The sequence below is a fragment of the Hippocampus bargibanti genome, linkage group LG08 (assembly GCF_051943395.1).
Source record: "Hippocampus bargibanti isolate YZ-2025 linkage group LG08, ASM5194339v1, whole genome shotgun sequence".
Classification (NCBI taxonomy): domain Eukaryota; kingdom Metazoa; phylum Chordata; class Actinopteri; order Syngnathiformes; family Syngnathidae; genus Hippocampus; species Hippocampus bargibanti.
In genome coordinates this window covers 14,647,267-14,660,086 of record NC_142741.1, presented here as the reverse complement: position 1 = coordinate 14,660,086, position 12,820 = coordinate 14,647,267, and the positions used below count along the sequence as shown (strand labels likewise).

The following is a 12,820-nucleotide window of genomic DNA, read 5'->3' as shown; positions in this document are numbered from 1 at the left end:
TATATTTTATGGAAACCAGGGAACGGATTATTCCCATGGGAATTATTTTTTTGAGATACACACTTTTCGCCTTACACACTCTGTCTGGGAACCAATGAAGTTCGTAAGTTGAGGTGTCACTGTATATATATATATATATATATATATATATATATATATATATATATATATATATATATATATATATATATATATATATATATATATACAGTAAAGTCTCGTTATATCGATATTCAAGGGAGTCCGAAAAAATATCGATATAACCGGGACTATCGATATATCCGACCATGTTTGCATGTAATTTTCTCCGTGCGTGCATAGAAATAGTATCGATATAACCGGGACTATCGATATATCCGATATCGATATAACGAGACTTTACTGTATATATATATATATATATATATATATATATATATATATATATATATATATATATATATATATATATATATATATATATATATATATATATATATATATATATAATGTGTGTGTGTGTGTGTGTGTGTGTGTGTGTGTGTGTGTGTGCGTAGTTTTATCATACTTCTTCGTTTCCTTTGGGCTTTTCCCTTCAGGGGTCGCCACAGCGAATCAGTGTCCTCCATCTAACCCTGTTTTGTGCATCCTCTTCTCTTACACCAGCTACCTTCATGTCCTCTTTGACAACATCCATAAACCTCCTCTTAGGTCTTTCTCTTGGTCTCCGGCCTGCTCAGCATCCTTCCGATATAGTCACTCTCTCTCCTCTGGACATGTCCAAACACTCAGTCTGACCTCTCTGACTTTCTCTCCAAAATCTCTTAATATGAGGTGTCCCTCCAATATACTCATTCCTGATCCTATTCAACCTGGTCACTGCCAGGGAGTCTGCCATCAAAGATTTCCAAGGGCCATTTGTCATCCACAGCGCTTTTCCCAAAATAAAAAGCAATGCTACGACGTAAAAAGATCATCAAACTGGACATGTTAAAGGCACAACAGCACCGGCTGCTCTGCTGACTTTCCTTTCCCACCTTCTGCCGCCATGTATAATTCATATCCCTACAGGCAATATCAGGCAAGGTTCAGATTGATTGAGGCTTTGCTACACGAGTGTGGCCTCATTAATTTGCAGCGGATGTGCCATAGCGAAGGCCTCAGCTCAACTTTTGCTCTGCAGCATGACATCATCGACCAACCACTGCAGTGGTCAGTGGCACGCAATCGTGCCTGTGATCAGATATTTACGATTACAGAATTCACAACTCCCCCTCGCTCAGAATTTCTCGGTCTGTATGTGTGCGTGTGTGTGTGTGCGTGTGTGTGCGTGTGTGCGTGCGTGTGTGTGTGTGTGTGCAATAGGCCTTGAAATGAAAGTATCTGTTGATTCGCCTGGATGAGATGTTAATGTATCAGTGCCTGGAGTAGCACATTGCCATTCAACATTAATTTTAATGCAAAGCTGTCTTTTCTGTCTCGGATAATGCCTGAAGCAGCTAATAAAAATTATGGGAGAACACAAATATTGATTCAAAATAAGTAACAGTTCCTCCTTACTGAGACTATGTACCAATTACGGCTCCAAAATTTTATTCAGGGTTGCAAATAAAAATATCTTCCTGTAAATATAGACACCATCAAAGCTTCGTGTAGCAACAAATAGCCCTTGTACCCATTTTGTCTTGACAAATCTTCAGAAGGATCACATTTAACAGAATTTAATGTTGCACATTTGTTTAGGATTCCTGCTTTCATCCGGGGCTCATTTGAGCAAATTCCCTGATTGGAGTTTGTCAAACTACCAGCCCCTGCAATTCACTTTAATGTTTACCTCGGTACCACTCTATAATGATATTCTAATTATGCATATAAATAATGGTCTTCAACATCTCACTGAACTTTAGGGGGGAAATAAATTATCTCTCGAGTGCAGGGGTCGGCAACCGATGGCTCGCGAGCCATATATGGCTCTTTTGATTCATCTGGCTCGCAGATGAAACTAAATACGTATTCTGGCTTTTCGCTGTTCATTTCCTGTTGTGGCTGCAGTTGGCTGAAAGCGCAATTTTTATTGGATTATCATCAAAATTCCGCTGACCTCGGTGCTGGTTGGGGCGCTGTTCGGTCATGTGCGTTGGTGTTCTTCTTACTCCGCCAGCCGTGGTGGGGCGGCGCTCCGTGTGTACCCCGAAAAGTAGTGCTTAATCCAAGGTTTAATTATATAATTATATATATATATTTATTTAATTTTATATATATATATATATATATATATGCGCGCTGGTCTATAAGGTGCACCTTCAATTGAATACATTTTCCAAATATAATAGAAATATATAAAAGTTTTCCAAATATAAGGAACACCACATTATAAGGCGCTACAGTAGAGGCTGACTTTTTCTACAGGGAAAAATGGAGTCGGTGACTGCTGACAGTAGTTGCAAGACCTGTTGTGGCTCAATATTACTTCACATACTATATAAGGCGCATGTTCATCTTTTGTAGACAACAATGGCTTTTGGGTGTGTGTTATACACTGGAAAATACGGTACATTTGTCGTATTCTGTAAGGGATGTCATATACTCTGCTCTGATAATGCCATACATATTAGTCTTCCTGAAGCTCAATTTTTCACACTCTGCATAGACTTAGCAAGTACCTCCATTTATTGGCTTTAAAAGCACAGAATGAATGTTTTCCTCACGGTTATGTCGCACAGCTTGTCCAAGATGCTGTAAGTCACCCCCCACTTAGCCTCGACACCACGGGATGTCTCTGACTCTTTCACTCCTCACCGATGCAACTTGAGACAACACAGTGTTTGTGCGTAATCGCTGTGTCTCTCCAATGTGTCAAGGCCTCTAATGGGTTTATTTTGATCGTTCGTCCCTGGTTCATTGCTTCTACGGGTGTTGATGGTCGAGGATGGTTAAATCATCAGGAAGCCAGGTGTTGCACAGAAAGTTGGTTTAATCTTGAAGACAGCGGAAATATCGCAGTGTCAGCTGAGAGGAAGCATAAAGGGAGAGAGAGACGAACTGGGAGGGCATTTATATGGCACACAGTGTGCGACACGATAGGATGTGACATCACATGATGCATCACACAAAACCTGATACATCTGAAAAGTTGTGAGAAAGTCACATGACCGGTCCTAAATTGGAAAGGTCATTAAAATTTACTTGGCGTGACTTTTGTTATGCGACTCTGGATATGACCATATAAGTCTGACAATTGATGTGCGGATGTCAAATAAGAATGCACAAAGCAAAACAAAAGGTCGATAATCTTCGAGTTCCACGTGAGTGATGCTTTAGGAGGCATAGAAGAGAAACACAACAGATTGCTGCTTCTCTCTCACAAAGCTTTTTTATAAGGTGTTCGAAGCAGCAAGGATTACACCCTTCTTTTGTTTTTATTTGTATGATCTGATTGAAGCTATTCACTTTTATACATACCTGTATCCTTAAAGCTTACATTCACGATTCAATGTAACAGATGTCTTCTATATTTGAGGTCAAGCCTCCAAGTAGACCGATTCATTGCCAGGAATGTACCGTTACACTCATTACTGTGCTTGAAATCAATTTCTATTAAATATTGACTATTTTAATTAGGGCTTGACATTGAAGTGTTGATTGAAAGTTAATCACTGCATCAATCTAATATGTTTTATGGGATGATGGAGTCCTTTTTTCAATACCTTCATCATTGTCATAATGTCTTGAGGTAGCAAACTAGTTAAATGGATCAAAAGCCTCACCACAAATGATTTTTAATCTTGTCACATATTTAAATGAAGGCTAATTATAAAGATCAGTTAGTTAAAATTCTCCGTTTTGCAACATTGACGGTCAAAGTGCACCAAGTCTCCATATCCGCAAAGTTGAAGCACGAAGCACAACTGCTGCTCTTGATCTATTACTCCGAAATATGTGAAAGGTAAATGTCTAAATTAACTATTCTTTGATGAATTGCATGCATCAGTCAAACTTGAATTCTGTGAATTATCAACCATCTGTTCAAAACACAGAAAGAAGAAAATATTTTGCGCCGCCACGATAAATAGTATCATTTGTAAATAAAGTTAGAGTAAATCCATCTTTACAGTGCCGTAAATACTCCTTGCGCTCTCCACAAAAATTAATCTCACTGCCTCCTGCTGTAGTGGGTGTTCAATTACACCCAATTCAACTACGTAAAAAACATGTTCGCTGGGGCCACTCTTGTCCTCCCCCCAACACCAGGCATGGCACCCCGATATTTGAGTAGAAGTGAAATTCAGTAATGGTAGTAGCTTTTGTCTTGACTGGTCTTGACCAAGTTCAAGATTTTTCATGCTTCTAGATGGTACATTGTTTGGTGTACATGGAGACTTTCAGGAGGTCACGCGACACAAATGTGTTGATGACATGTTCGGAGAACACAAAGGACAGTGTAGGCATCCATCTATCCATTTTCCGATATGCTTTATCCTATCGAAGGTCGCTGGGCGTTCTGGGGCCTATCTCAACCATCTTCGGGTAGTAGGCGGGGGACACCTTGAACTGGTTTCCAACCAAGCGCAAGGGCACACATCCACACTTGCACCCACACCTTGGGACAATTAAGAGTGTTCCATTAACCTGCCACACGTTTTTGAAATGTGGGACGAAACCCGAGTACTCTAAGAAAAACCACGCAGGCTGGACCGGAACTTAACCCTGCACCTTTGAACTGTGAGCCCAACACGCTAACCAAGTCGCCGCCGGGCCGCTCCACAATATTAAAATGTGGAAATCATCGAATGAGAGTCAGCAACACTTGATTTTCGTCTACACACTGTGCGCCATTTACAAGGTATCTATAGTTGTTTGTTGTTACTCCCATAACATCCCTAAATATCATTTGGCACTTTGTATTTGATCACTTTCAGACAACATATGTAAGGCTTCTTTTCCCTTCAGGGATTGCCACAGTGAATCAGCGTCCTCCATCTAACTCTGTTTTGTGCATCCTCTTTTCTCACTCAAGCTACCTTAATATCGTCTGTATGTGGACAGTAAGAGATGCTGGTTAAAGACTGAATAGTATCTTTGACAGCAAAACACAACAAAGGCAAATGGGAGACAGTTCATGCATTAAATAACCCTATTCTGCTGTCTGGTCATCTTATGACAGTAACATACATGGCTGTGAGACTCTACAACCTTTCACCGAGGTCTGTATTACATTAGAAGTCACTCTTGGCTGAGCGGCAGCATCAAGAGTATCATCTAGTCATTACCGCCGTGAACTCGAATCTCACCCTAGGTGATTGGGTTGTTGGACAGATATGCACTTCTCAGCTGGACATCAGGGGGGATATTAACCAGGTAAAAAGGTCAGCGCTTGCATTTGGCTCCATGCCTCACAAGATGACTTTTATAACTCATATAATGACTGGAAGATAGCATCCACACATACAATAACACTTTTGGATCTTGGGTCTTTTGTAGTATGAGCTTATTGTGAAGTAGGGGGAGGCTTCGCTCAGAGTCACCCGCTGAGCATTGAGTTATTGTCAGGCTGTGCTGGCAGACAATTGACTGCGCGGCATAGATTTGGTGGAACTCGGTGTGCAGAGCCGATTGGCTGTACAGACACTTTCACTGACATACGGATCAATGCCAACTTGCACAGGAAATCCCAAATACACAAGTGGAAGTGGAGAAATTGAGTCTTCCAATAAGGCTTCCCGTAAGGTTATTTTCTGCAGTGGTATTTGTCGGGCAAGGATTCAGGGTTCATTTTGTCTTCCAAGTGATTTGTATCAATTGTGCCAAGCAGAAGGCGCATCCCCATATATGCATGCTGGGTGTTATTTTAACTTATTTTTTGCTCGCACTATGGAAAACAGTTTTCTCCTTCTCCTTTCTCGTTGTGTTATTCTCCGGGTTTAATCTCAATATCATGTGCATTACCACCACCCAAAGGACTGGTACATTATTTTGTGCATTTTATGAGATGAGCATTTTTATTGGTTCCTTCTTTATTCTTTATCAACAACAGAACACGTTCAACAAAAGATCTGGCCATTTTCAGCATTATCCTGCTCCTTTCCTTCTATTAACCAACGTGTGGATTGTGTAGGTGGACTGACCTGAGGGAATCAATGAATCAATTGTTGATAGCTTTACGTGTTAAGCACAACAAGGCTGCCCTGAGGAGCTATTTGCTGTTGAAAGGCTGAGCTGCTGTCACTCGAGTCCCACTGACGTGTCATGTTTTCACTTCTTTTGACAGCAAATTAGAAAAGTGAACCAATAGCGCCTCCATTCTGCTATCATTGTTTCAAGAGGCTGCACATCCCTACTTTGGACGCAATACCCTCTAACCCAGTGGTCCCCAACCTTTTTTGTGCCACGGACCGGTTTAATGTCAGACAATATTTTCACAGACCGGCGGATAAATACAACAAAAGAAAATGATAGGTACGGAGACTGTTTTTTCCCCTTTTTTTTAAGTATGATAATAAACGTGATTCCATTGTGTATTTTTATACAACTTTATTAGCAGAGTCCTGGTAACATCGCGCCAACAACAACATATGTAACATCGTCTCTGCCCCTGTACGCTTTATGGTCACAATGTTTAAACGTGCCTTCAAAATAAGATACACTCCAAAAACAAGTACAGTGAGACCTCAACTTACACACACCTCATCTTACAAACTTTTCGTCTTAAGAACCTCTAATTTATGAAATTTAAACCTTATAATAAGCACTTTTTTCATAATACACACCCACCACGGCTGGCGGAGTGATCTTCGGCGGAAGCACACGACCGAACAGCGCTCCAGCCGACGCTACTTTGCACACCCCCTCTCATTGAATGCACACGTCGATCGCCTACTTGGAGCTTTTTGCTGATAATTTTACTATGATGGGACCAAAAAAAACCACCACAGGCTCGTATTCAGCCCAAGAAGACACAAAATAAAATCACCATCGCTGAGAAGAAGGAGATAATTGAAAGACACGAACGAGGTGTGCGTTTGTGTGATTTAGTGGCCGAGCACGGCTATTTTAAGTCAATCATTGCTTCCATTCTCCTGAACATAGAAGCCATCAAAGGTGCGTCTGTTGAAAAATGTGTTTCTGTGCTCTCAAAGCGATGGTCTTGGGCAATCGAAGAATTTGAAAAAAACTTTCTTTTACAGCACAGTTTATTTCTTTAATTACATTCCTCATGTAATGTGCCTCTCTTTGTGACTTTATGAGACAATGCAGTGTATTTCTTTCATTACAATACAATAGCACAATTATTATACATAGGATAATGTATACAGTGATAAGGTGTACAGTGTATAAGGTGTACAGGTATAAGGTGTACAGTGAGTCCTCACTGTACAGTGAGACCTCAACTTACGAACTTAATTGGTCTCAAAAAAATTTCCCATAGGAAACCATTAAAATGGGAATAATCCGTTCCCGGGTTTCCATAAAATATACTTTTCAACTAAATAAGCCTTAAAACTACACACAACCTACCTTATCCTATGTATAATAAAAAGCTGACAACTCGCACGTGACAATTTAGCGTGACTATCAACACGCTGTTCCGGTGTGTGTGAAATCACTAGCTCTGATTGGCTTACCATGACACATGACTACCTTTTAGCCAATCACAATCACTTCTATCGCATCTTGACAGGGGGTGTGTTCAAGTGTAGCAACACAAAAATGTTGGCAAGTGTTTGTCCCTGCTCATTCAATTAGACAATGCTTTCCAAACAGCTTAGAGCAGGCATGGGCAAACTACGGCCCGCGGGCCACATACGGCCCATTAGGCTATTTATTCCAGCCCGCCGAACTTGTCCAAATTATAGTAAAACAGTGTCTGAAACTCATGACAAAAAGTTAGAGGACAACAGGGCAGATAACTCTGAAAAGTTGCCTGCCCCATTTTTCACAACTTGAAACACAATAAGACGACTAATCAGATTTAAAAAAACATTGTCACAAAGTATAAAGTTTTTTTTAAAATTAAGGATGTGCCTACCACAAATGCTACCTTGCTTAATTTACGGGAAATGTCCATGGCTGTAGATTTTGCTGCAGGAGTCATTTGTCATCATGGTGCACAATGCAACGTTTGCATTGCTTGCTACAAGCCACTAAGCCCCTTTCATAAGTCTCACGTATACTTTACAGTCACGGTTTAATGTAAATTTACATTTTGTAGCGTCACATATGTTGTTAGCTTCTTTTGAATCTGTCTTCTGGGTTGAGGTTCTGTGCATCTATTTTAGAAAATGATATGCAAATGCACGACCTTATAACGCTTGCAAAAGTCCGGAAGAAAGAAGCAGGCTTCTAATTTGCTGCCGTGCCGAGTATGCAAATTTCTACTGCAGGTAGCCTATGTCTGTGTGCTTGCCGACGGGACACGTGTACTGTTTGCGCGTGAAGGCGAGGCCGTCCGTGGAGTTAGTAGAGCGGGCGGTCAAGACAATCCATCCATGATTTGACGGAATTTAACACACGTAGGTATTATTAATCTTGAATATTTCGTTGTGGAATAATATGTTTTGAATGTTGAAAGAGATTCAATTTTTCAATCAATATTGATTTCTTTAACTTTGCACCTTCGATTGAAACTTATTAAAAACAGACGCAATTTTGATAAATCACAGTGCATATGTTATTTTAATCTATTTACATTTACTCCTCCCAGTATCTGCGAAATAGTATGTAAACGCCATATCTTGCATATTCCTTGAGACAAATTTATTAACTGATCAGGGATATTTTTCACATTTGAAAGACAGTTAATAAATTGGGTTGTAGTGTTCTTACTGTGCTATGAGGTTTGTACACACTACATTTAAAGGACAACCGGCACCATTTTTTTTTTGTTTCCTACTGACATCAGAAATACGTTTTATAGCATCTAAAATACCCAAAACATGCAGGCTGATATTTTTACTCAAATTAAAGACACCAATAAAAATGACTTCAAAATGAATCCGGAAATGGCCAGTTTCAAAAGGTCCCACCCCCTTGTTTGTGACGTCACGCCAAGACGTCTTGCCTTGCTCGAGAATCAAAACAATGGCTTCAGATTCGGAGAAGATGCTTTCTTGTTACTCATCCAGTTAGGAATATGATTCAAATACTTCTGAAGAGGAAATCATAAATGTTTGCAATTGATTAAAGGAGTCCTCCCATATCAATTCGAGCCGTCAATGACAGCAATGTAGCACAGAGAAAATGCAGAAGATGGCGCCCAAGCTCCGTTGGAAATGGGCTGATTTGTCCGCTGGGAATTTGTGTCAGCGAATATCAAATAGTTGTCTTGGTGCAACACACAACGATTCACCATTGCGTTATTTGTGTGTTTTCCTTCTAATTTCGCGATCAACATGGATCAACACGAAGTTTTCAGACTAAACAAAGTACCGCAAAATGCATTGTGTGTCACTTTCGCGGTCAGGGGTGGTCCAAACGTGCCGTCACATGGGGATCGTCATACACTCGAAAACAAGACCATGAATATTCAGCGCGAGTATGTATCTTGCTTGTGTCCAGTCTACTCCATAGTTTTGTTTTGGTTGCTGTCACTGCAGAAAACCCCGCTTCACACAAATAAGATGTCGGAAACGGCAACAGTGTTTTCAGTGCTGTTGTGGCGATCTCGGGGTATTCTGCCATCACTTTAATCCAGAACACCGGCAGAGTTGTTGTCTCAAACATACTTTTAAGTCCGCCATCATTTGCCAACTCCAGCAGTTGTTCTTCCTCTTGCACAGGCATGCTGGATTCACCTGGTTTGTTGACGAATGGGTTGCGGATCCATCCCTTGGCAGTTCGTGGATATTTTGTGGCTGGGAAGTAGCGCTCGAACTCTTTTAAAAGCAAAGACAGGTGCCCGTGCATCAGCTGGGGGAATGAAGGCTCGGGCTCAGTCTCTTCCAAAAACCCCGCCAATGTTTGAAACATGTCAAATACACTGCTATTCATGTGCCGTCCCCACAAATCCAGTTTGGCTTTAAATGCAGCTACTTTATCAGCCAACTTGAAGACAGTTGTCATTTTCCCCTGAAGTTTTCCCCTGAGTTTATTGAGCAGGTTGAATATGTCGCACAAGTAAGCGAGCTTGGCGACCCATTCCTCGTCACGGAAATGTCCTGCAAGAGGTTGCTTTTCATTTTTCAAAATAAAACATATTTGGGACTCAGATAATAAATAAAACGGAATTTATGTAAATTATTTATTCTTTCTGCGCGGTACCAAGTGACCCACGGACCGGTACCGGCCCGGGGGTTAGGGACCTCTGCTCTAACCCACGTATGCATGACAAATTTCATACAGCTCTATATAAAAAATATGGAGTTTTCAAAAAATGTTTCCATGTTCTTTTTTGTGATTTCTTTTTCAACTAATAATGAATACATTTTTGCTGGATCGGTGGGCAAGATTTACAAAAATAGTTTTTGTCTACTGAATACATTCTTTTTGCTCCAAATGTCCTTTAAGCCAATTGTATTTTTGACACAAATCTATCACCAAACGGTGGCCTCTGCTGACAGCTTGCAGTCAGGGGTTTTATTTTAAAATCAGTATTCGAATGAGCGCATTCTGTTTATTGATCGTCCGAGGCATAACTCCTTTTTCCCTTATACTAAGAACTGCTGAACTGATGTTTGCCTTGTATGCCATCACCTATGCTCAAATTATCAGTGAAAACAAGCGGAAGCCCATTCTACATTGTCAGTGATCCGAAAGAAAATAATTGTTCACCAAACGTCTTCCTTCTGACTTTATCAGCATTTGGATGGATTTTCCCTTTATAGCCCAGAGGCTCTTGTGGAAATGTGCACAAAATTGTAGTTGCTAATGTGAATGAACAGACTGCATTGGTTAGATTGTAGTAAACTAGAGAGAAAGGCCAAGCCGACATGGTCCTTCTCAGAAGTACAACATTCAGTAACATGGAAAAGCCACGGAATTGGCCCTCATGAGTCAGCAAAGTTGCACACAGCTGCAACCTCCCCGATAGCTTGTTTTTGTTTAACTTCACATGGCGATGTCACAAAGCCTGTCGATTCAGGACAGGCCCTGCTTGGCACAGAAAAAAATGCTTAGACATTCAATGACAATCATGTCACATATATTTTTGTCAGGCGCATGAAAACACCTTAACAGTGAAATGTGTTCTGTTTTTTGTCAGAATGGGAATGACAATTGGTGAACATTACAATTTTACATCCTCAATGCACTGTATTGCTCTAGATCTAGATTCAATCTCAACAGAGCCCACAACGAAGAGGTGAGCCCAAGCTGAAGTTGACCTTCATTCGTGATAACAAGTTTTTCCCCTTGCTGTCGATCAAGGACATTTTGGCAGATCACCATATATAAATTTATGAGTTGCTTGGACGTTTTGAAATGTGTGACTGACTAATGTAGAATATCTTCATCCAAACTCAGACATTTGTTCATGACTTACAATGACGAACATTGCTTGTGACAATGATTACCATTGTATGGCAGTTTTTGAAACCATTATATTGACATTTTACATGCAAATAGGAAATGTTCTTAATTCTGTTCAGTTCAACAAAACAGTTTCTGTGTTACCAGTCATCCGGCCAAAAACCCATGAACAATACCAGCGGTTGTCAGTTATTGTTAAATAAAGCAAAGTAACAATTGAGCTGATTGGATTGGCAACCCAATTGACCTTTTTTGTTGGATCTAAACAAAACAAGCCAACTTCAATTCATTTAAAGGACAACCGACACCACCCGACAAATTGCGTCCATAATTTGTAAAATCACTTCAAATGACTTTGACTGCGCGCATTTTACAAAGATTCCACCGCATATAGTTATATTTCACGTTTTAAGACTTGCGCTGAATATTCATGAAGTCTTGTTTTCGAGTTGATGACGATGCCCGAAGTGACGTCAAATTTGGAACGCCCCTCACCGAGAAAGCGACACACAATGCATTTTGAGTACTTTTTGTCGTCTGAAAACAACGTGTTGATCGCGAAATTAGAAGGAAAACTACATGAATAATGCAATGGTGAGTCGTTGTGTGTCGCAGCCAATTGCAGTAACACGCATAAAGAAGGTGTAAGTTTACACAAATTCCCAGCGGACAAATCAGCCCATTTCATATACTGGTCGAAACGCAGCTTGTGCGCCATCTTGTGCATTTTCTGGGTGCTACATCAGAGTCCAGATCTTCACCGGTTTTATCGCTTGCAGATGGCTCGAATTTATACGGCAGGACTAATCGATTGCAAACATTTACATATGGCAGAACTATTTGAATCATAGTCATAACTGGATGAGTAACAAGAAAGCATCTTCTCCGAATCTGAACTCTCTGAAGCCATTGTTTTGATTCTGGAGCAAGACAGTTTGTGAAGGAGTATCCTAATGAGACGTCACAAACAAGGGCCCCCCCTTTCTTAATCTCCCCAGTTTCAATCTCATTTGTGGCAGTTTTGGGACACTAAGTCATTTTTATTGGTGTTTTGCATTTGGCTAAAAATATCAGCTGCTGTGTTTTGGGTATTTTAGATGCTATAAAACGTTTTTCTGATGTCAGTTAGGAAACAAAAAAATGGTGCCAGTTGTCCTTTATTTTAAATTTTACTCGCAATTGTCGAACAAATCTCCAGAGGTTGGGAAATAGAAGGTGTTTTACAACACATCGCAGTTTCATTCAAGAATGTCATTATATTTGTTTGCAAGCTAAATTCACCACTTTAAATTGGTTGGAACTGTGTAAAAATAACATACTATCACATCTTCGTCGCTGTCAGGAGCGCACCCCTCCCCTCCTGTCTCTTCCTCCGCTG

The 12,820-nt window shown here is 40.4% G+C and overlaps 1 protein-coding gene across 25 annotated transcripts in view; it reads left to right on the top strand.

The window, feature by feature from the left end:
• The window catches only part of caska (calcium/calmodulin dependent serine protein kinase a), a 151,412-nt gene that overhangs the window by 37,582 nt on the left and 101,010 nt on the right, over nucleotides 1–12,820 (top strand). The gene's annotated exons all lie outside the window — the stretch shown is intronic.